Genomic DNA, 23,825 nt, shown 5'->3' with positions numbered 1-23,825 from the left:
TCACCCAGGCTGGAGTGCAGTGGCATGATCTTGGCTCACTACAACCTCCGTCCCCCAGGTTCAAGCAATTCTCCTGCCTCAGCCTCCCGAGTAGCTGGGATTACAGATGCACACCACCATGCCTGGCTAATTTTTATGTTTTTAGTGGAGGCGGGGTTTCACCATGTTGGCTGGGCTAGTCTCAAACTCCTAATCTCAAGTGATTCACCCACCTCGGCCTCCCAAAGTGCTGGGATGACCAGCATGAGCCACCTCACCCAACCAAAACACCTAATCTTTATGCTCTATACAGGGAAATTGTTAAGGCAGGGATTACCAACCCTGTTTTATGAGGGAAGAGCTGATGCCTCGCAAGGATAAGTGAGCAGACACCATCACAGGGCCACTTAGCTCCCGAAATGGGAGCCCATCTCTACTACAAATACAAAAATTAGCTGGGCGTGGTGGCACGCGCCTGTAGTCCCAGCTACTCGGGAGGCTAAAGCAGGAGAATCGCTTGAACCTGGGAGGCAGAGGTTGCAGTGAGCCGAGATCGCGCCACTGCACTCCAGCCTGGGTGACAGAGTGAGACTCCGTCTCAAAAAAAAAAAAAAAAAAGAAAGGGAGTGGTTAGGTAAAAAGAGAAAGAGCCAGGTGCAATGGCTCACACATGTAATCCCAGCACTTTGGGAGGCCGAGGTGGGAGGATTGCTTGAGCCCGGGAGTTCAAGTCCAGCCTGGGCAACATGGCAAGACCCGGACTCTTTAAAAAAAAAAAAAATTAGAAAGAGGAAGAGGGAAGCAGTAGAAGTGGGAACCTGGCAGGGGCAGAAACAGCATGTGTGGAGGAGGGTGGAGGGTGGGTGGGAGGTGACCCACAGCAGTGTGAGGCTCTTAGAACCCCTGATGGCTCCAGCACAGACCCTGTCCCTCTCTTGGCCTCGGTTTCTCCATCTGAGAAGTAGCGTGTTGGCCAGAGCGGCCTCTCCCCAAGTGTAGGACCACCAGCCGTGATACAAGAAGGAACATTTCTCATTTTATTTAAATGTTTTGTTATGGTCACCCTCTTTAATAAGGGACTGTAAGGAACTTTATATATATATATATATATATTATAGTAATACAAGATTTCCCTAAGGTAAGAAATATGAGGGCCAGGGCTCACGCTTGTAATCCCAGCACTTTGGGAGGCCAAGGTGGGCAGATCACCTGAGGTCGGGAGTTTGGGACCAGCCTGACCAACATAGAGAAACCCCATCTCTACTAAAAATACAAAACCAGCTGGGCATGGTGGCACATGCCTGTAATCCCAGCTGCTCGGGAGGCTGAGGCACAAGAATCTCTTGAACCTGGGAGGCAGAGGTTGTGGTAAGTGGAGATCACACCATTGCACGCCAGACTGGGCAACAAGAGTGAAACTCCGTCTCAAAAAAAAAAAAAAAAATATATATATATATATATATATATATATATATATATATATATATATATATTCGTAGGCTGGGCGATGTGGCTCACATCTGTAATCCCAGTACTTTGGGAGGCTGAGGCAGGAGGATTGCTTGAGCTCAGGTGTTCTAGACCAGCCTAGGCAACATAGTGAAACCTCAACTCTACAAAATATAAACGAAAAATTAGCCAGACACTGGGGTGCATGCCTGTAGTCCCAGCTATTTGGGAGACTGAAGCAGGAGGATCGCTTGAACCCAGGAGTTCAAGACTAGCCTGGGTAACATAACATATCCCCATTTCTCAATAAATAAATAAAAGAAGGGGGCTGTCATCTCTGAAGATAAATGACTTTAAATACCTGAGGAAGGGTCCCAGAAAGGGGGCACTGGATCTGATGGCCCTAATTAGGGTAAAAGTAGACCACACACACACACACACACACACACAAAGAAAGAAAGAAAAAAAATCCTGTGTCTTCTTACTAAGGTCTGAACTGAATTTTAGGTCAAACCATAGGCCCATAGATGGGCAGCTATGGTGTAGTGACATATTTTAGTCCCTGACCTGCTAAAAACTGGCTGTATGAGCCTGGGCAACTTGCTCACTCCTCCCAAGCTTTGATTTCCTCATCTATGAAATGGTGGGGGCGGGGAGGATGAGGCCACTTTTTACCCATGATCTCATGTGATTCTAGAATCCTAGAAAGTTATGGATGTAAGGGCTTTTAGTAAACTTCTTCTTCTTCTTCTTCTTCTTCTTCTTCTTCTTCTTCTTCTTCTTCTTCTTCTTCTCCTTCTCCTTCTCCTTCTCCTTCTCCTTCTCTTTTTTTGAGATGGAATCTTGCTTTGTCGTCCAGGCAACAGCACAATCTCGGCTCACTGCAACCTCCAACTCCCTGGTTCAGGCAATTCTCCTGCCTCTGCCTCCTGAGTAGCTGGGATTGCAGGCGCACGCCACCACACCCAGCTAATTTTTTTGTACTTTTAGTGGAGGCGGGGTTCCACCATGTTGGCCAGATTGGTCTCGAACTCCTGGCCTCAGGTGATCTGCCAGCCTTGGCCTCCCAAAGTGCTGGGATTACAGGCATGAGCCACCTCGCCTGGCAGTGCACATGCAAGTCTTTACCATCTAGCAGGAACCAGACCCTTAAGCTAGAGGAACTCAGCCCCAAGGGAGGTGTTTCAGGTATCCATCCATCCACCTACCCATTAATTCATCTACTCACTCATCCATCCATCCATCCATCCACCCACCCACCCATCTACCCACTCATCCACCCATCTATCCATCATCCATCCATCCATCCACTTATTCATCCATCCACCCTTCATCCATCTACCCATCCACCCATCCACCTACCCACCCATGCATCCACCCCTCCACCCATCCATCCATTCACCCACCCATCTACTCATCTATCCATCCATCCATTCACTAATCCATCCATCCATCCATCCATCCCTCCACCCATCTATCCATCCACCCATCCATCCACTCATCTATCCATCCATCCATTCATTAATCCATCCATCCATCCATCAATTCATCCATCCATCCATCCATCCATCCCTCATCGAACCCTGCTATATACCAGGTGCCCCATCCCAGGCATACCAAGAAAAACTATATACAGGTGTTGCCTTGGGGAACTCTCACATTAGCCTTGAGAGACAGAGGCAATTATGACACAGGTGATAAGTGTCCAGATGGAGGAGGTCTACCGAGGCCACAGTGGAGAGCAGAAGTCATAGAAAACTTCCTGAAGGAGGTGCCCCTTGTGCTGAGTTAGGCTGACCAAGGGGAGTGGGGCTTGACAGGGAGGAAACTGGGCAGAGAAGGGTATTTCAAGCCCTGGAAGCCACAGAGATGAAGTCAAGGCAGAGGGGTGACTTGGCCAGGTTGGAGCCTTAAAGAAATCACTCTGGCTGCAGTAAGTCATGTGGCAGAACTGTTGGGAAGCCTGTGGTAGGGAATCTAGGATGGAGAGGTGGAGGAAGTTAGGATGGAAAAAAGGGGATGGATTTGAGGATTACTCAGGATTCCATTTGCTGAGCTCTGATGCCATACGGTTGAGGAAAAGGAAGGATTGTCTAGGATAACACTTGGGTTTCAAACTTGAGTGCATGTGTTGGGGGGACCATTCATGGATAAAAACAGTCTGCAGGGGCTGTGGGGCTTCCAGGGGTTCTGGTAGATGCCCGAGGCAGGCAGGGCAGGTAGGGAGAGGTCTGGATGTCCAATAAATTATCAGAACAAGGGAGGGGCTCAAGGCTGTAATCCCAACACTTTGGGAGGCCAAGGCAGGTGGATCACCTGAGGTCAGGAGTTTGAGACCAGCCTGATCAACATGGAGAAACCCTGTCTCTACTAAAAATACAAAATTAGCCAGGTGTGGTGGCACAAGCCTGTAATCCCAGCTACTCCGGAGGCTGAGGCAGGAGAATCGCTTAAACCCGGGAGGCAGAGGTTGCGGTGAGCCAAGATCGCACCATTGCACTCTAGCCTGGGTGACAGAGCCAGACTCCATCTCAAAAAAAAAAGAAAAAAAAATCAGAACAAGAAGAACCTTTGGAGTCTCACCTGTCCCGACACTTTGTGGCTGGGAACTGGAAGCCCAGGGAGATTAGACAGCCTCAACTGCCCCACCCAGCTCAAGACCCAGTCTAGTACCATGGGGAGGGCATGGCCCTAGAGGTAGACACTCCTGGGTTTGAGCCTCGTCCCAACCATATGCTCACTTGGTGGCCCAGGCAAGGTGTTTAGTCTCTATGAAGCTTAATTCATTTACTAAAAGATGGGTGTGTGACTGTGCACCTCCCAGGATGGTGGAGGGAGTAGGCCTCAAGCTTCAGTGAGGGACTCCATGAAACGCCAACAGACCAGCATCCCTTCAGCTGTTCCCCTAAAGCCCTACATGGCTCCTCTGAACTCATCTTATCCTCTTATTGTCCCCATGTCACCAGTAAGGAAACTGAGGTTCAGGCTGGGCATGGTGACTCGCGCCTGCGATCCCAGCACTTTGGGTGGCCTAGGCGGTGGATCACCAGGGGTCAGGAGTTCGAGACCAGCCTGGCCAACATGGTGAAACCCATCTCTACTAAAAATACAAAATTTAGCCAGGCGTGGTGGCAGGTGCCTGTAATCCCAGCTACTCAGGAGGTTGAGGCATGAGAATTGCTTGAATCCAGGAGGCGGAGGTTGCAGTGAGCCGAGATTGTGCCACTGCACTTCAGCCTGGGTGATAGAGCAAGACTCAATCTCCAAAAAGAAAAAAAAGAAAAGAAAACTGAGGTTTAGAGAGTTAAATGACTTGCTCAAGACTCCTAAGCCACGATGGGGCAGAACTCGTCCTACATCTTCCTGGGAAGGAACCTATGCCCTTGTCATGGTGCCAGGCAGCATGCTCCGCTGAGTGGCACCAATGCCACCACACTGAGTTCACTTTCCGAGCTGCTCTCCGATCCACCCCTTACTTTAGACTCTCACGGCCACCAGCTTTGCACAGCCTCCATCAATTCTTTCTTGCATTCTTGTCCCAGCCTCCTAAAGGAAGCGGGTAGACATCTGGGGTGTGATGCAGGGGGGAGAGGGCAGTGGGGTGCCAGGATGAATGGGCACTGTGGTGGGGAGTGCAAGGAGCTAGACTCAGGCGTGCAGACTGGGGGTGTCACTGCTTCCTGGGATATCCTGCTTCCTCACTACCAAACACACACACACAAAGTCCCAGAATACTGGGCACAGGGGAGCCACTTACCCGGAGGTAACAGGGTGACAGCCTTGGTGCCAAGTGCAGAGCAGAAATGATTTCCTCTGACTCACCAGATCTGGGATGGCAGGAAGAATGGGACGAGAGGAGGGGCACCTGGGGAGGGAGGGGCGCCTCCCCTGCATCTGGCCTGGCTTGGCTGGGAAATTCAGGAGTCCAAGGTTTACAAGGACTTCTGAGAGGTTGGCTTTGTGGCAACAGGCAGGCCCTGATGGGGGCCCATGTGCAGGGTGGGTGGTGGTCCCTGTCAGAAGAGCACAGTGAGCCCACTGTCAGACAGACTTCTGTCCACACGGACAGACTTCTGCCCTGGAAAGGGTGTGGTCCCAGACGGGGCTGGGGAGGAAAACAGGTGGCAGCTATGGAGTGCCTTATCCTTTCATCTCCAGATGGGAGGGCTTTCAACAGCTCAACAGGGACGGGAACAGGAGGCACATATAGCAGCTGAAGCCCAGGGCACTGCCAACCAGCCAGCCTAGCATGGATGGTAAACGGGGATGCTGCAGATCAAAGAGGCCAAGAGGATCTTTTTTTTTCTTTTTTTCTGGTGGGGGGTGGGTGCGGAGGGAAGGGAGACAGAGTCTTGCTCTGTTGCCCAGGCTGGAGTGCAGTGGTGCAATCTCGGCTCACTGCAACCTCTGCCTCCCGGGTTCAAGCGATTCTCCTGCCTCAGCCTCCTGAGTAACTGGGATTACAGGCACCCACCATCATGCCCAGCTAATTTTTTGCATATTTACTAGAGATGGGGTTTCACCATGTTGGCCAGGGTGATCTCAAAACTCCCGACCTCAGGTGATCCACCTGCCTTGGCCTCCCAAAGTGCTGGGATTACACGTGTGAGCCACCATGCCCAGCTGAGAGGATCTTTTTGTACATCTCAGTGTCACAGCTGCCTCTTAGATGTTAAAGGCCTAAGGAGAAGGAAGCAGGTAAAGCTGTCCAGAGAAAGATCTGATCACCTTGGATGACAGTGAGAGCCCCACCAAGGGAGGTAAGCAAGCACCCTGTGGCAGATCTCCAGGTAGGAAATTGAAGTCTCAGATGAGGGAGCTCCATTCGGCCAAGGCATTCTGGGATCCAGTGAAGGACGTGTTTCAGACTTCATGTTATAAGATCTCAGAGTCCACTGGAAAAACCAACACAGAAATAATTAGAGCCCAAGTATAGTGGTTCATGCCTGTAATCTCAGAACTTTGGGAGGGTCACTTGAGCCCAGAAGTTCAAGGCCAGCCTGAGCAACATGGTAAGACCACGTCTCTACAAAAAATGTTTAAAATTAGCCAGGTGCACTCCTGACCCCAAGCGATCCGCCCGCCTTGGCCTCCCAAAGTGCTGAGATTACAAGTGTGAACCGGAGTATGAGACCAGCCTGGCCAACACGGTGAAACCCCATCTCTAATGAAAATACAAAAATTAGCCGGGTGTGGTGGTGGGCACCTGTAATCTCAGCTACTCAGGAGGCTGAGGCAGGATAATTGCTTGAACGCGGGAGGCAGAGGTTGCAGTGAGCTGGGATCGCACCACTGCACTCCAACCTGGGTGACAGAAAGAGACTCCATCTAAAAAATAAAAATAAAAAAATAAAAAATAACCAGGTGCAGTCACACGTGTCTGTAGTCCCAGCTACTCAGGAGGCTGAGGTGGGAGGATCACTCAAGCCCAGGAGGTTGAGGCTGCAGTGAGCTATGATCACGCCACTGTACTCCAGCCTGGGAGACAGAGTGAGACTCTGTCTCAAAGGAATAACAATAATAATTACAATACAGCATAAGATTTAGGAATCAGACTCGTTGAGGACATACGCTTTGGAGACGATTAGTCCTGGATTCCGATCCTGGCTCTACCTCAGCCTTGGCTTTGTCACTGGGAAATTGAGACAAGTCCTTGTCCCTCCTCTGGGTATCACAAACAGTGACTGAATGACTGTCCCTCATGGTGCAGGCACAGCTCCCAGCCTACAGTAAATATGGATAAGGACCAGTTAGTAAGGGGTAATCATTGCTATTGCCAGGTAACTACCAGGTTGAAAGGGCTCTGCGTGGGGGATCTGAGAAGCTTCAGAACAGGACAGGTAGGAGTTCCCAGGTGGAAAAGGAAGCAGGGGGTTCCAGGCCAAGGGAAGACCAGGGGCAGGAGAGCCAGGTGAACAGTGGGATGTGGCTGAGTTTCTGGAAGGCAAAAGGAAGAGGTGGGCCGGGCATGGTGACTGGGATTTCAGGCGTGAGCCACCATGCCCGGCCTTAACTTCTTCCTTTCTGATTTGGATGCCTTTTATTTCTTTGTCCTGCCTAATTGCTCTGACAAGAGGAAGGGAAGGCGGCCAATAAGAGTCCATGACCAGGCCAGACATGATGGCTCACACCTGTAATCCCAGCACTTTGGGAGGCCGAAGTGGGCAGATCACCTGAGGTCAGGAGTTCAAGACCAGCCTGGCCAACATGGTGAAACCCCGTCTCTACTAAAAATAAAAAAATTAGCCAGGTGTGGTGGTGTGCACCTGTAATCCCAGCTACTGGGGAGGCTGAGGCAGGAGAATCACTTGAACCCAGGAGCTGGAGGTTGCAGTGAGCCAAGATAGTGCCACTGCACTCCAGCCTGGGTGACAAAGCAAGACTCTGTCTCAAAAAATGAAAATAAAAAATAAAAAAAGGAAGAGGTAAGGTTGGGAGACTGGGGACAGGAGGCAGGAATATCTATCATGTGGTATCTCACATTCCTGCTCCAAATGCAACTAGTTGTATCATTCCTTAAAAACCTTCCAGGGAAGGTACCATCGCTTCCCTCCCAACTCCCTGCCATCCCCACCCCCAACACACACACACACACACACACACACACACACACACACACCCCTAATCAGGCCTCTCATTTTGTTGATTTTACCTATTTAACACCTGTTCCTTTTTGGCCCGTTCCACTGCCTCCCCACTCACCTTTCTCCAATCTGTTCTGTGCACAGCTGCAAAACAAACGCCCCTCCTAAAATGCACACCAGCCTGGTCACCCCCTGCCTAAAACTTTTCACCAGTGCTCCATCGCCAACACCCAAACTTCATCCACTCGCTCATAACCTTCATATATACGTATATATATATATGGATATATAATACTATGGAAAGTATTTAAAAATAAAAAATATATATATATATTTTTTTTACAATTTCTTCCCACCACCCAATTTATTGTACACTTAACGGTTTTGTCAAAATGGACTTCATCCAAAAATAGCCACAAAATCACAGATTTAGGGCCAGGCACGGTGGTTCACACCTGTAATCCCAGCACTTGGGGAGGCCAAGATGGGTGGATCACCTGAGGTGAGAAGTTCGAGATCAGCCTGGCCAACATGGTGAAACCCTCCTCTCTACTAAAAATACAAAAATTAGCTGGGCATGGTGGCAGGCGCATGTAGTCCCAGCTACTTGGGGGCCGAGGCAGGGGAATCGCTTGAAACAAGGAGGCAGAAGTTGCAGTGAGCCGAGACTGTGCTATGCACTCCAGCCTGGGTGACAGAGGGAGATGTCATCTCAAAAAAATAAATAAATAAAAAATCACAGATTTAGTGCACTAGCTGTGTTTTCCCCCATAACCATTAAAATAAACCCACAAGTATTAAAGGAAACCAGGCCAGGTCTGGTGGCTCACAGCTATAATCCCAGCACTTTGGGAGGCTGAGGTGGGAGAATCGCTTGAGCCCAGGAGTTTGAGATCAGCTTGGGCAACATAGTGAGATCCTATCTCTACCAAAAATTAAAAATTTGGTTGGGGCCAGGCACGGTGGCTCACGCCTGTAATCCCAGCACTTTGGGAGGCCAAGGCGGGCGGATCACCTGAGTTCAGGAGTTCAAGACCAGCCTGGCCAACATGGTGAAACCCCGTCTCTACTAAAAATGTGAAAAAAATTAGCCGGGCATGGTGGCACATGCCTGTAATCCCAGCTTCTTGGGATACTGAGGCAGGGGAATCGCTTGAACCTGGGAGGCAGAGATTGCAGTGAGTTGAGATTGCACCATTGCACTCCAGCCTGGGCAACAGAGCGAGACTTCATCTCAAAGAAAAAACAAATTGGCTGGGCATGGTGGCACATGCCTGTGGTCCCAGCTACTTGGGAGGCTGAGGCGGGAGGATTGTTTGAACCCAGGATGTTGAGGCTGCAGTGAGCCATGTTTGCACCACTGTGCTCCAGCCTGGGCAATAGAGCAAGATCTTGTCTCAATTTTTTAAAACTAATTAAAACATAAAGTAAACCAGGTGTGTGTGTGTGTGCACGCACATGTGATGTCTGTCACAGAAGCTATCCATGCTCCATGCAAATCCTCTTGTCCTTCCCAATTCAGGGATGCTGGTCTGACCTCAATTGCCACCTTCTGGCTGGCTCAGTCCCCCAGAGCCAGGGTGACCTGCTGGGGAGGTGGACACGGGAATGCCACATGGGAGAGACTGATACCAACACAAAGGATTATTAGCCAACACCTGGGCAGGTCTGATTGACCAAGGTAAGGTGAAGCCAGGGTTATGTTGGCAAATATTTAACAAACTGGCTCTGTGGGGACAAGTGTGATTGGCAGCATTTGTCAATTGCCATGGTGTAAATCCTCCCACCACGGCTGAATTCAAGCTACCAACCAGATGTCCCTGAAAGTGGAGTTGGGAAGAGATGCTGACAGTCAGCTCTCCCAGGTCGGTGTGGGCTGGCTATGATGTACCACTGGTGGGGCCCAGGACATCGTCTTAGGGAGCTCCTGCTCTGTAAGTCCTGAAAGACATGTGGAGAGAAGAGAATGACATTGAGGCCAGGCGCAGTGGCTCATGCCTGTAATCCCAGCACTTTGGGAGGCCAAGGCGGGTGGCTCACCTGAGGTCAGGAGTTTGAAACCAGCCTGGCAAACATGGTGAAACCCAGTCTCTACTAAAAATACAAAAATTACCTGGGCAGGCTGGCAGGTGCCTGTAATCCCAGCTACTCGGGGGCTGAGGCAGGAGAATCGCTGGAACCCAGGAGGCGGAGGTTGCGGTAAGCCGAGATCACACCACTGCACTACAGCCTGGGCAACAGAGCGAGACTCCCTCTCAAAAAAAAAAAAAAAAGAATGGCGTTGAGAAGGAGGTTGGAAGATACTGACTAACCAGAGGCTCACTGAAAACAGTTGTGTGCAGGAGAAAGGAAGAGCTACAAGCCTATGCACAAGATTCTTTCTGAGGGTCCACAGCTGGGGAGGCCCAGAAGGCAGGGAATTCCAGGACAGAAGGGGGCCGGAAGCCCTAACCGCCCAGTTTTCCTGTCACTCCCTGAGACTAGGTGTCATGCTTCTGCTTGTAGGTAGAAATAGCTCCTGATTGGAGGCCAAGAAAGGACCAGATTCTGCTAATCCACAAAATTTGGTGGTCAAGAACTTCACTAAAAGAAGAAGTGAAAGGATTTCCTTCCTGAAGGACCTGCACAGCTGGATTGCTTCCCTAAGACCAAAAAACCCTGGAGCCCTGCTTGCAGAGACCCAGCCCCCTCACTGCACTGCCACAGGACACTGATGGCCTGAGGCTGGAGATGGACACACTCTGCCCACTTATTTGACCCCAACACTCACGGGGTCGGTTGGAATAGCCAGGAAACGTGTACATTCGGGGTCCCAAGAGACAGCGTGTGGGCTGGGCATGGTGGCTCTCGCCTGTAATCCCAGCACTTTAGGAGGCTGAGGTGGGTGGATCACTTGAGGTCAGGAGTTCAAGACCAGCCTGGCCAACATGATGAAACCCTATCTCTGCTAAAAATACAAAAATTAGTCGGGCGTGGTGGGGCACCTGTAGTCCTGCTACTCAGGAGGCTGAGGCAGGAGAATCACTTGAACCTGGGAGGTGAAGGTTTCAGTGAGCCAAGATCGTGGCACTGCACTCTAGCCTGGGCAACAGAGTGAGACTCTGTCTCAAAAAAAAAAAAAAAAAAAAAAGAAATAGCATGTGGCAGGAAAGCCCTATGTGGTGGAGAGCTGCCGGCCACTGGAGCCAGGAACCTGACTCTACCCTTTAGGAGGATATGAATTTGGACAGCACTTTCTTCCTCCATGCACTGGCACTAATGGTGCTTGCTTGCAACACCTTATTTTACTGTTGGGAGGCTCGAATGAGACAGAGTCACAGGAGCACTTTGTTTTTTGAGACAGGATTTCACTCTGTCGTGTAATAACAGCTCACTGGCAGCCTCAATCTCTCCGGGCTCAATTGATCCTTCCACCTCAACCTCCTGAGTAGCTGGGACTATAGGTACATGCCACCACGCCCAGCTCATTTTTGCTTTTTTTTTTTTTTTTTTGTAGAGATGAGGTTTTACCATGTTGCCCAGGTGGATCTTGAATCCCTGGGCTCAAGCCATCTGCCTGCCTTGGCCTCCCAAGATGCTGGGATTATAGGCGTGAACCACCACACCCGGCCAACACAGGAGCACTTTGCAAACCACAAAGCATTGCAGAACAATGAACAGTGAAATGACGGCGATGCCCCAGCCACCCAACCCCTCTGGGAATCAGCTTCTGTTCATCAGCTCAGGCCACAAAGGAAGTCTTTGGACAAGCTGGATAGTTAGTCACCCAGGGAGTCTGGAATCTTAGGGAAGGTAGAATCCCCAGGGAGCCCCAGGGGGAGGCAGGACACACCAAGGCAAACAAAGGCACTGAGAGGGGAGATAGGAAGATTCTCAACACCAACCCTGCCGCTGCATCCGGGAAGCATCTCTGCCCCCACAAGGCTTTTAACCTCGCCAGGAAGGCAAGGGGCACAGGACAGCCCACTTTGCTCATCCTCTCCTCCAGAATGTCTGAGAAATGCTTAGTGATTCCTGCCTCCCCTGCCCTCATCTCTCTCCCTGCCTTCTGCCACTATGGACCACAGCCCTAAAGAATGACTCCTCTCAAGGAATGGTCTCCTTAGGAACACAGTCCCCCGGAATATGCCAACTCCAATCGGAGGACATCCATGCGACATGAGAAGTTCTGACTATTTTGCAATTCTTTCTTTTCTTTTCTTTCTTTTTTTTTTTTGGAGACAGGGTCTTGCTGTGTCGCCCAGGCTGGAGTGCAATGGCATGATCTCGGCTCACTGTAACCTCCCCATCCCAGCCTCCCAGGTCCAAACGATTCTCATGCCTCAGCCTCCCGAGTAGCTGGGACTACAGGCACACACCACCATACCTGGCTAATTTTTGTATTTTTAGTAGAGATGGGGTTTCGCCTTGTTGGCCAGTCTGGTCTCGAACTCCTGACCTCAAGTGATCCACTCGCCTCAGCCTCCCAAAGTGCTGGGATTACAGGCGTGAGCCACTGCACACAGCCATATTTTGTAGTTCTTGAGATACATGGGGAGATGCTGGACTGAGAGTTGATAGATGTAGATTCCTAGATTCTTTTTTCTTTCTTTCTTTTTTTTTTTTTTTTTTTGATACAAGGTCTTCCTCCATCGCCCAGGCTCGAGTGTAGTGGTGCTGTCTTGGCTCACTGCAGCCTCAATCTCCTGGGCTCAAGCTATCCTCCCACCTCAACCTCCTGAGTACATGGGAATACAGACACACACCACCATACCTGGCTAATTATTTGTATTTTTAGTAGATATCAGGTTTCACCATGTTGCCTAGGTTTGTCTTGAACTCCTGAGCTCAAGCAAACTGCCCACCTCGGCCTCACAAAGTGCTGCGATTACGGGATGGAGCCACCGCACCCAGCTGATAGACCTAGATTTTGATTCCAGTTCTGCTGCTTACTAGCTGAGAGGGGAAGTGGCTAATTCTCTCTAGGCCTTGGTTTGTCCATCTGTAAGATGGGCATAGTGATCCCCACCCTGTGTTCTGGCTGGACAGCATTGTCATGTCAAGAACTTCGCTGAGGACTGGGCGTGGTGGCTCATGCCTATAATCCCAACACTTTGGGAGGCTGAGGAAGGAGGATCACTTGAGCCTAGAAGTTTGAAGCCAGTCTGGGCAACATAGTCAGACTCCATCTCTACAAAAAATTTAAAAAATTAGCTGGGTGTGGTGGTGTGTGCCTGTAATCCCAGCTACTTGGGAGGCTGAGGTGGGAGGATGGCTTGAGCTGCGGAGGTCAAGGCTGCAGTAAGCTATGATTGTGTCACCCTACTCCAGCCTGGGTGACAGAGTGAGACCCTGTCTCAAAAAAAAGAAGACCCAGATCTTCAGGAAAGAAGAAAGGACATGATAAACAATAAATGTGAGTAAATATGAAAGACAATCTTTTTGCGCTTAATTTGTTTAAAATATATATGACAATTTAAGTCAAAAGTAAAAACGTTTGCCAGGTGCGGTGGCTCACGCCTGTAATCCCAGCACTGTGGGAGGCTGAGGCGAGGAGATCACGTGAGGTCAGGAGTTTGAGACCAACTTGGACCACATGGTGAAACCCCATCTCTACTAAAAATACAAAAATTAGTCGAGCGTGGTGGTGCATGCCTATAATCCCAGCCTGTGTGATCCTTTATGGGAGAGAGAGAGCATAAGGAAGTCTGCACTTGGATTCCTCCAGATTCCTATGACTATTTTTTTTTTCTTGAGACATAGTTTTGTTCTTGTCGCCCAGGCTGGTGTGCAATGGCATGATCTTGGCTCACTGCAACCTCTGCCTGGCAGGTTCAACTGATTCTCCTGTTTCAGCCTCCCGAGTAGCTGGGATTACAGGCACGTACCACCATGCCTGGCTAATTTTTGTATTTTTAGTAAAGATGGGATTTCACCACGTTGTCCAAGGTGGTCTCAAACTCCTGACATCAGGCGATCTGCCCCCCTCGGCCTCCCACAGTGCTGGGATTACAGGTGTGAGCCACCGTGCCCAGCCACTATGACTTTTTCCTTTATGATCCAGCTGAGGTAGGATGTGGGACTCAACTCCAGAGGCAGGGAATCAAACTCTGGACCAGATTGAGGACTAGCTAAAACAGAAAAGAGGCAAAAGCACCTCTGCATGAGGCAGAGGTAAAGAGAACTTCTTGAGCTCAGGAGTTTGAGACCAGCCTAGGCAACATGGTGAAACCCTGTCTCTACCAAAAATGCAAAAATTAGCCAGGCATGGTGGAGTACCCCTGTGGTCCCAGAAAAAGAAAAAGAAAAAAGAATTAACCACCAATTCTTCACCAACTCTTCCAAAACGTAGAAGAGGAGAGAATATTTTCCAACTCATTCTATGAGGTCAGTATTACTCTGATACCAAAAACAAAGACATCACAAGAAAAGAAAAATACATAGCAATATCTCTTATAAAATAACTAGGAATAAATTTAACCAAGGAGGTGAAAGAACTATATACTGAAAACTGGCCAGGTGCCGTGGCTCACGCCTGTAATCCCAGCACTTTGGGAGGCCAAGACGGGCGGATCACGAGGTCAGGAGATCGAGACCATCCTGGATAACACGGTGAAACCCCGTCTCTACTAAAATACAAAAAAATTAGTCAGGTGTGGTGGCAGGCACCTGTAGTCCCAGCTACTCAGGAGGCTGAGGCAGGAGAACAGCGTGAACCCGGGAGGCGGAGCTTGCAATGAGCTGAGATCGCGCCACTGCACTCCAGCCTGGACGACAGAGCAAGACTCCGTCTCAAAAAAACAAACAAACACAACAACAACAAAAAAACTACAAAATGTTGTTGAAAGAAGTTAAGGAAGACCTAAATAAAGTTTTTAAAATCTCACATTCAGATGTTTCAGCTGTGGACCTCTCAAGAACTGCAAAATATGGCTGTGTGCAGTGGCTCACGCCTGTAATCCCAGCACTTTGGGAGGCCAAGGTGAGCAGATCACTTGAGGTCAGGAGTTCGAGACCAGACTGGCCAACATGGCAAAAAAACGTCTCTACTAAAAATACAAAAATTAGTCGGGTGTGGTGGTGTGTCCCTGTAGTCCCAGCTACTCGGGAGGCTGAGGCATGAGAATCGCTTGGACCTAGGAGGCTGGGAGGGGGAGGTTGCAGTGAGCTGAGATCATGCCACTGCACTCCAGCCTGGGCAACGGAGCAAGACCCTGTCTCCAACAACAACAACAAAACGAATTGCAAAATAGTCAGAACTTCTCATGTTGCATAGATGTCCTCCGATTGGAGTTGGCATATTCCGGGGGACTGTGTTCCTAAGGAGATGATGAGAGGAGTTATTCTTTCGGGCTGTGGTCCACAGTGGCAGAAAGCAGGGAGAGAGATGAGGGCAGGGGAGGCAGGAATCACTAGGCATTTCTCAGACATTCTGGAGAAGAGGATGAGCAAAGTGGGCTGTCCTGTGCACCTTGCCTTCCTGGTGAGGTTAAAAGCCTTGTGAGGGCAGAGATGCTTCCTGGATGCAGCGGCAGGGTTGGTGTTGAGAATCTTCCTATTTCCCCTCTCAGTGCCTTTGTCTGCCTTGGTGTGTCCTGCCTCCCCCTGGGGCTCCCTGGGGATTCTACCTTCCCTAAGATTCCAGACTCCCTGGGTGACTAACTATCCAGCTTGTCCAAAGACTTCCTTTGTGGCCTGAGCTGATGAACAGAAGCTGATTCTCAGGGGGGTTGGGTGGCTGGGGCATCGCCGTCATTTCACTGTTCATTGTTCTGCAGTGCTTTGAGGTTTGCAAAGTGCTCCTGTGTCGGCCGGGTGTGGTGGTTCACGCCTATAATCCCAGCATCTTGGGAGGCCAAGGCAGGCAGATGGCTTGAGCCCAGGGGTTCAAGATCCACCTGGGCAACATGGTAAAACCTCATCTCTACAAAAAAAAAAAAAGCAAAAATGAGCTGGGCGTGGTGGCATGTGCCTATAGTCCCAGCTACTCAGGAGGTTGAGGTGGAAGGATCAATTGAGCCCGGAGAGATTGAGGCTGCCAGTGAGCTGTTATTACACAACAGAGTGAAATCCTGTCTCAAAAAACAAAGTGCTCCTGTGACTCTGTCTCATTCGAGCCTCCCAACAGTAAAATAAGGTGTTGCAAGCAAGCACCATTAGTGCCAGTGCATGGAGGAAGAAAGTGCTGTCCAAATTCATATCCTCCTAAAGGGTAGAGTCAGGGCCCTGGCTCCAGCGGTCGGCAGCTCTCTACCACACAGGGCTTTCCTGCCACGCACTCTCGCTGTCTCTCTCTCTTTTTTTTTTTTTTTTTTTTTTGAGACAAAGTCTCACTCTGTTGCCCAGGCTAGAGTGCAGTGGCACGATCTCAGCTCACTGAAACCTCCACCTCCTCGGTTCAAGTGATTCTCCTGCCTCAGCCTCCTGAGTAGCGGGACTACAGGTGCGCCACCATGCCTGGCTAATTTTTGTATTTTTAGTAGAGATGGGGTTTCATCATGATGGCCAGGCTGGTCTTGAACTCCCAACCTCAAGTGATCCACCCACCTCGGCCTCCCAAAGTGCTGGGATTACAGGCGAGAGCCACCGTGCCCAGCCCACACGCTGTCTCTTGGGACCCCGAATGTACACGTTTCCTGGCTATTCCAACCGACCCTGTGAGTGTTGGGGTCAAATAAGTGGGCAGAGTGTGTCCATCTCCAGCCTCAGGCCGTCAGTGTCCTGTGGCAGTGCAGTGAGGGGGCTGGGTCTCTGCAAGCAGGGCTCCAGGGTTTTTTGGTCTTAGGGAAGCAATCCAGCTGTGCAGGTCCTTCAGGAAGGAAATCCTTTCACTTCTTCTTTTAGTGAAGTTCTTGACCACCAGATTTTGTGGATTAGCAGAATCTGGTCCTTTCTTGGCCGCCAATCAGGGGTTATTTTTTTTTGTTTTTTGTTTTTTGCTTTTTTTTTTCAGACAGAGTTTTGCTCTTTGTTGCCCAGGCTGGAGCACAATGGCACGGTCTCGGCTCACCACAACCTCTGCCTTGGGTTCAAGCAATTCTCCTGCCTCCACCTCCCATGTAGCTGGGATTACAGGCACCTGCCACCACGCCCCGTTAATTTTTGTATTTTTAGTAGAGACAGGGTTTCCCCATGTTGGCCAGGCTGTTCTCGAACTCCTGACCTCAGGCGATCCACCCGCCTCGGCCTCTCAAAGTGCTGGGATTACAGGCCTGAGCCACCATGCCCGGCTAATTTTGTATTTTTAGTAGAGACGGGGTTTCCCCATGTTGGTCAGGCTGGTCTCAAACTCTCGACCTCAGGTGATCTGCCTGCCTCGGCCTCCTAAAGTGCTGGGATTACAGGCCTGACCCACCGCGCCCTGCTCAGGAGTTATTTCTACAAGCAGAAGGATGACACCTAGTCTCAGGGCATGACAGGAAAAGCGGGTGGTTAGGGCTTCCTGCCCCCTTCTGTCCTGGAACTCCCTGTCTTCTGGGCCTCCCCAGCTGTGGACCAGCAGTGGTGCCGGCGTGGAGACGGGTGGGAAACTGCTGGTGTCCAATCAAGGTTTTGAAGTGTCAGACACCGATATTTGGGAACTCTGCAGAATTTGGAACGCTGAAGAAGGCGGCTGTGCACTACGATGGCTCTGGCCGCAGCTTAGGATCAGCAGACATGCGCTTTGAGCGGAAGGCACACGCCCTGAAGGCCATGAAGCAGTACTACGGCACCCCTCTGGCTGGCCGCCCTGTGAACATTCAGCTTGTCACATCACAGATTGATACATAACAGACACCTGCACAGAGCGTAAACAGAGGTGGCATGACTAGAAACCGTGGCCCTGGAGGTTTTGGTGGTAACGGAGGCACCCGGGGAGGCACCCGTGGAGGCGACCGGGGAAGAGGCAGAGGCGCCGGCAGGAATTCAAAGCAGCAGCTTTTCGGCAGAGGAGATGGACGCCTATAATGCCAGAATGGACACCAGTTAAGCAGACCAGCAAATCCGCGTGCGCAACAGGACCCAGGCGGCTCCTCTCGCTCCATGGTGGGGAGGCCGTGGCTGGGGCTGTGCGGCCAATGATGGATTTGTTTCTTTTGTGTTTTAAAGTAGGATTTAAAAACTCGTGTAAAGATGTTTTTTCTTTCTTTCTTTGTTTTTAAATTCTGAAACAGCAAAAAAAAAAAAAATCCCACGCTCACGTGTTGAAAGTTTGAAATACCGGCCGGGCGCAGTGGCTCACGCCTGTAATCCCAGCACTTTGGGAGGCCGAGGCGGGCGGATCACAAGGTCAGGAGATCGAGATCATCCTGGCTAACACTGTGAAACCCCGTCTCTACTAAAAGTACAAAAAATTAGCCGGGCACGGTGGCGTGCACCTGTAGTCCCAGCTACTCTCGGGAGGCTGGGGCAGGACAATGGCGTGAACCCGGGAGGCAGATCTTGCAGTGAGCCAAGATCGCGCCACTGCACTCCAGCCTGGGCGACAGAGCGAGACTCCATCCCAAAAAAAAAGACTGAAATACTGTTAAGATGACAATAGTCCCCAGATGACCTACAGATTTAACACAACCCCTAGCAAAATTTCATGTGGTTTCTTTGCAGAAACCAGTTCTTTGACAAGCTGACTCTAAAATTCATATGGAAATTCAAAGGACCCAGATTTCAAAACTTAATACAAAACTACAATAATCAAGACGGCTTGATCCTGGCATACGGATGGACATATAGATCAATGGAATAGAATTGACAGTCTAGAAATAAACCCTCACATTTACAGTCAATTGATTTTTGACAAGAGTGCCAAGGCCATTCAATGGAGAAAGAAGTATATTCAACAGATGGTGCTAGAACAATTGAATATCCACCCGCAAAAGAAAGAAGTGCAACTGCTACCACATACCATATACAAAAATTAACTTGGCTGGGCGCGCTGGCTCATGTCTGTAATCCTAGCACTTTGGAAGGCCGAGGTGGGAGGATTGCTTGAGGCTAAGAGTTCAAGACCAACCTGGCAAACATGGCGAGACTTCATCTATTTAAAAAAAAAAATTAACTCAGCCGGGCGCGGTGGCTCACGCCTGTAATCCCAGCACTTTGGGAGGCCGAGGCGGACAGATCACGAGGTCAGGAGATCGAGACCATCCTGGCTCACACGGTGAAACCCTGTCTCTACTAAAAATACAAAAAATTAGCCAGGCGTGGTGGCGGGTGCCTGTAGTCCCAGCTACTGGGGAGGCTGAGGCAGGCGAATGATGTGAACCCAGGAGGCGGAGCTTGCAGCGAGCCGAGATTACGCCACTGCAGTCCAGCCAGGGCAACAGAGCAAGACTCCATCTCAAAAAAAAAAAAACTCAGCATGGATCAAATACCTAAATGTAAGAGCCAAAACTATAAAATATAGGGAAGAAATATAGGGGTAAATTTGTTTCTCTGTTACCCAGGCTGGAGTGCCATGGCGTGACTGTAGTTCACTACAGCCCCCAACACCTGGGCTCAAGTGATCCTTCCACCTCAACCTCAGAAGTAGCTGAGACTACAGGTGTGCACCACCATGCCTGGCTAATTTTGTTTATTTTTTTATAGGAATGAGGTCTCACTATGTTGCCCAGACTTGTCTCAAACTCCTGGCCTCAAGTGATCCTTCTGCCTTGTGACACTTGAAATTTATTTCAAAATAATAAGGAGGCAATATGAAACATTAAAAAAAAAAATTGGGGCCAGGCAGGGTGGCTGCATGTGTAGTCTCAGCTACTGGGGAGGCTGAGATGGGAGAATCACTTGAGCCCAAGAGGTCGAGGCTGCAGTGACCCATGATCTCGCCACTTCACTCTAGCCTGGGCAACAGAGCAAGACCCTGTCTCAAAAAAAAAAAAAAGGAATCATAAGACTTTTGCTTAAGAATTGCTGGGCAGGCACAGTGGCTCACGCCTGTAATCCCAGCACTTTGGGAGGCCGAGGTGGGCAGATCACCTGAGGTCAGGAGTTCGAGGCTAGCCTGGCCAACATGGTGAAACCCCGTCTCTACTAAAAAAAAAACAAAAATTTGCTGGGCATGGTGGCATGTGCCTGTAATCCCAGCTACTGGGGAGGCTGAGGCATGAGAATCGCTTGAACTGGGGAGGCGGAGGTTGCAGTGAGTTGAGATCGTGCCATTGCACTCCAGCCTGGGCAACAAGAGCGAAACTCAGTCTCAAAAAAAAAACAAAGAATTGCTTAAGATATTTTTCAGATCCTGAATTCCAGCAAAACAGCTGATGCCAACCAGTTTGAAGACCCCCTCAGGGGAAGAGAATGAGCATGAGAACCCAGCTTCTTCATCTCCCTGTCCCGTGACTTCACCCTGCACACTTCCGCCCATCAACCACCTCCATGCTTCAGCCCACTCCAAAACTCTGAAAAACCCTAACTCCAAATTCCTGGGGGAGATGAATTTGAGGTTTCCTCCATCTCCTCGTTTGGTGGCCTTATGAAGAAACCTCCTTCTCTACTGCAACCTGGTGTATCTGTGTATTGACTTGCCGTGAATATCAGACAAAGGACCTATCTGCAGGTACTCTACATTGTTGGTGGCGATGTAAAATGGTCCAGTACCGTGGAAAAGCAGTTCCTCCAAACGTAAACATAGAATCACTAGGCTGGGCACGGTGGCTCATGCCTGTAATCCTAGCACTTTGAGAGGCTGAGGTGGGTGGATCACTTGAGGTCAGGCGTTCAAGACCAGCCTGGCCAATATGGTGAAACCCCGTGTCTACCAAAAATACAAAAAAAAAAAAAAAAAAGTAGCTGAGCATGGTGGTGCATGCCTGTAATCCCAGTTACTGGGGAGGTTGAGGCAGGAGAACCGCTTGAACCTGGGAGGCAGAGGTTGCAGTGAGCTGAAATCGTGCCACTGCACTCCAGCCTGGGTGACAGAGCGAGAGTCTGTCTCAAAAAACAAACAAACCCAGAATCACTAGATGACCCAGTATATTAAGCATGTATCTTTATTTTCTGTATTTTGATTCTTTTTTGTTTTGTTTTGTTTTCGAGACAGAGTCTTGCTGTGTTGCCCAGGCTGGAGTGCAGTGGTGCGATCTTGGCTCCCTGCAACCTCTGCCTCCTGGGTTCAGGCTATCCTCATGCCTCAGCCTCTCTTGTAGCTGGGACTACAGGCACGCAACATCATGCTCAGCTAATTTTTGTATTTTTAGTAGAGATGGGGTTTCACCATGTTGGCCAGGTTCCTTGACCTCCTTGAACTTGAACTCCTGACCTCAGGTGATCTGCCTGCCTCAGCCTCCCAAAGTGCTGGGATTATAGGCATGAGCCACCATGCCTGGCTCATGGAAGGCCTGTATTTTGATTCTATTTTTTGACATGTGGGGCCTTGCTGGTGCTAGAGGAGGAAACTGACCCTCCCAGGGTTAGCTAATACCGAGAGATACCAAACAACTCATAGTTAGGAGTTTTTTAGGGTTTTGGAGTAGGCTGAAGTGTGGAGGTGGTTGATGGCTGGGGGTATACCTTTTTGTTTTGTTCTGATTTTTTATATTTTAGACACAGAGTAGCCAGGCTCAGTGGCTCACGCCTGTAATCCCAGCACTTTGGGAGGCTGAGGTGGGTGGATCACGAGGTCAGGAGATCGAGACCATCCTGGCTAACATGGTGAAACCCCGTCTCTACTAAAAATACAAAAAAATTAGCAGGGCGTGGTGGCGGGTGCCTGTAGTCCCAGCTACTGAGGAGGCTGAGGCAGGAGAATGGCATGAACCCGGGAAGTGGAGCTTGCAGTGAGCCGAGATCGGGCCACTGCACTCCAGCCTGGGCAACAGAACAAGACTCCATCTCAAAAAAAAAAAAAATAGACAGAGTCTCACTCTGTTGTCCAGGCTGCAGTGTGATGGTGCGATCAGAGCTCACTACAGCTTTGAACTCCCAGGCTCAAGTGATCCTTCTGCTTCAGTCTCCCAAGTAGCTGGGACTACAGGCCTGTAACACCATACCTGGCTATTTCAAACAGTTTTTATAGAGGCAGGGTCTTGCTATGTTGCCCAGGCTGGTCTCAAACTCCTGGCCTCAAGAGATCTTCCTGCCTCAGCTTCCTGAATACCTGGGACTACAGGTGCATGCACCACCTCACTCACCTGTGATTGATTTTTAATAGAGATGGGGTCTTGCTATGTTGCCCAGACTGGTTTGAAACTCCTGAGCTCAAGCAATCCTCCCGCCTTGGCCTCCCAGAGTGTTGGGATTAAAGGTGTGAGCCACTGCCTCTGGCTTGTCTATTTGTTTTTAACAATCCTTTAAAAATACAAAAACAATCTTAACACTGTGGGCTGTACACTGTAGCCTACGAGTGGATTTGGTCTACAGGCTAGAGTTTTCCAATCCCTTATCCAGATGCTTCCAGCTGAGTCTTGGAAGGGGCTGCAGTCAGAGGCCATAGGCACCAACCTGCCCACAGGATCTCTTCCAATATGATTCCTCCCCAACTCCCAGCCTCAGTCATTGCAATAGGAGTCAATTTCTAGTGAAACTGTATTAGTCAAGGCTCTCAAACAGAGTGAATAGGATATACATACAGAGAGAGAAAAATAATCCTTTCATTATTTTAAAGGACTGGCTTAGGCTGGGCGCGGTGGCTCATGCTTGTAATCCCAGCACTTTGGGAGCCGAGGCAGGCAGATCACCTGAGGTCAGGAGTTCAAGACCAGCCTGGTCAACATGGAGAAACCCCGTCTCTACTAAAAATACAAAAAATTAGCTGGGTATAGTGGTGCATGCCTGTAATCCCAGCTACTCGGGAGGCTGAGGCAGGAGAATCACTTGAACCCGGGAGGTGGAGGTTGCAGTGAGCCGAGATCATGCCATTGCACTCCAGCCTGGGCAACAAGAGCGAAATTCCGTCTCAAAAAATAAATAAATAAGAATTGGTTTAGGCCAGGCGTGGTGGCTCATGCCAGCACTTTGGGAGGCCAAGGCAGGCGGATCGCCTGAGGTCAGGAGTTCAAGACCAGGCTGCCCAACATGGTGAAACCCCATCTCTACTAAAAATACAAAAATTAGCCAGGCATGGTGGTGGGCGCCTGTAATCCCAGCTACTCGGGAGACTGAGGCAGGAGAATCACTTGAATCTGAGAGGCGGAGGTTTCAGTGAGCTGAGATCATGCCATTGCACTCCAGCCTGGGCGACAAAAGTGAGATTCTGTCTCAAGAGAAAAAGAAAAAGAACTGGCTTCTGTAATTGCAGAGGCTGGCAAGTTCAAAATGTGTAGGGCAGGCTGGCAGGCTGGAGATCCAGCGAAGAGGTGGTGTTGCAGCCTCGTGTCTAAATTCTTCAGGCAGGCCAAGCAGGCTGGAAACCCAGCCAGGGTTTCTATGTTGCAGTGGAATCGAGGCCCAATTCCTTCTTCTTCAGGAAACCTCACTCTTTGACCTTAAAGCCTTCAAGTGATTGGATGAGACCTACCTGCTTTGTGGAGGGTCATCGTCTTTATTCAAAGTCTGCTGATTTAAATGTTCATCACAGCCAGGCACGGTGGCTCACGTTTGTAATCCCAGCACTTTGGGAGGCTGAGGCAGGAGGATCGCTTTGAGTTCAGGAGTTTGAGACCAGCCTGGGCAATATAGCGAGACCCTGTCTCTACAAAAAAAAATAAAATAAAGCCAGGCATGGTGGTGTGAGCCTGTAGTCCCAGCTACTTGGGAGGCTTAAGTGGGAGGATCACTTGAGTCTGGAAGGTTGAGGCTGCAGTGAGCTATGATCGCACCACTGCACTCCAGCCTGGGCGACAGAGCAAGACTCTGTCTCTAAAATAAAAATTAAAAAAGTTAATCATGTCTGAAAATTACCTTCATAGTAGCACCTAGACT

At 49.8% G+C, this 23,825-nt stretch overlaps 1 pseudogene; it reads left to right on the top strand.

Annotated features, from left to right (window-relative positions):
• The first annotated feature begins 11,685 nt into the window (after positions 1-11,685).
• On the top strand, positions 11,686-17,961 carry LOC107966527 (THO complex subunit 4-like; annotated as a pseudogene).
• The last annotated feature ends 5,864 nt before the right edge of the window (positions 17,962-23,825 follow it).

Source organism: Pan troglodytes, chromosome 6, assembly GCF_028858775.2.
Source record: "Pan troglodytes isolate AG18354 chromosome 6, NHGRI_mPanTro3-v2.0_pri, whole genome shotgun sequence".
Lineage (NCBI taxonomy): Eukaryota > Metazoa > Chordata > Mammalia > Primates > Hominidae > Pan > Pan troglodytes.
This window is presented reverse-complemented; position numbering and strand designations above follow the sequence as displayed.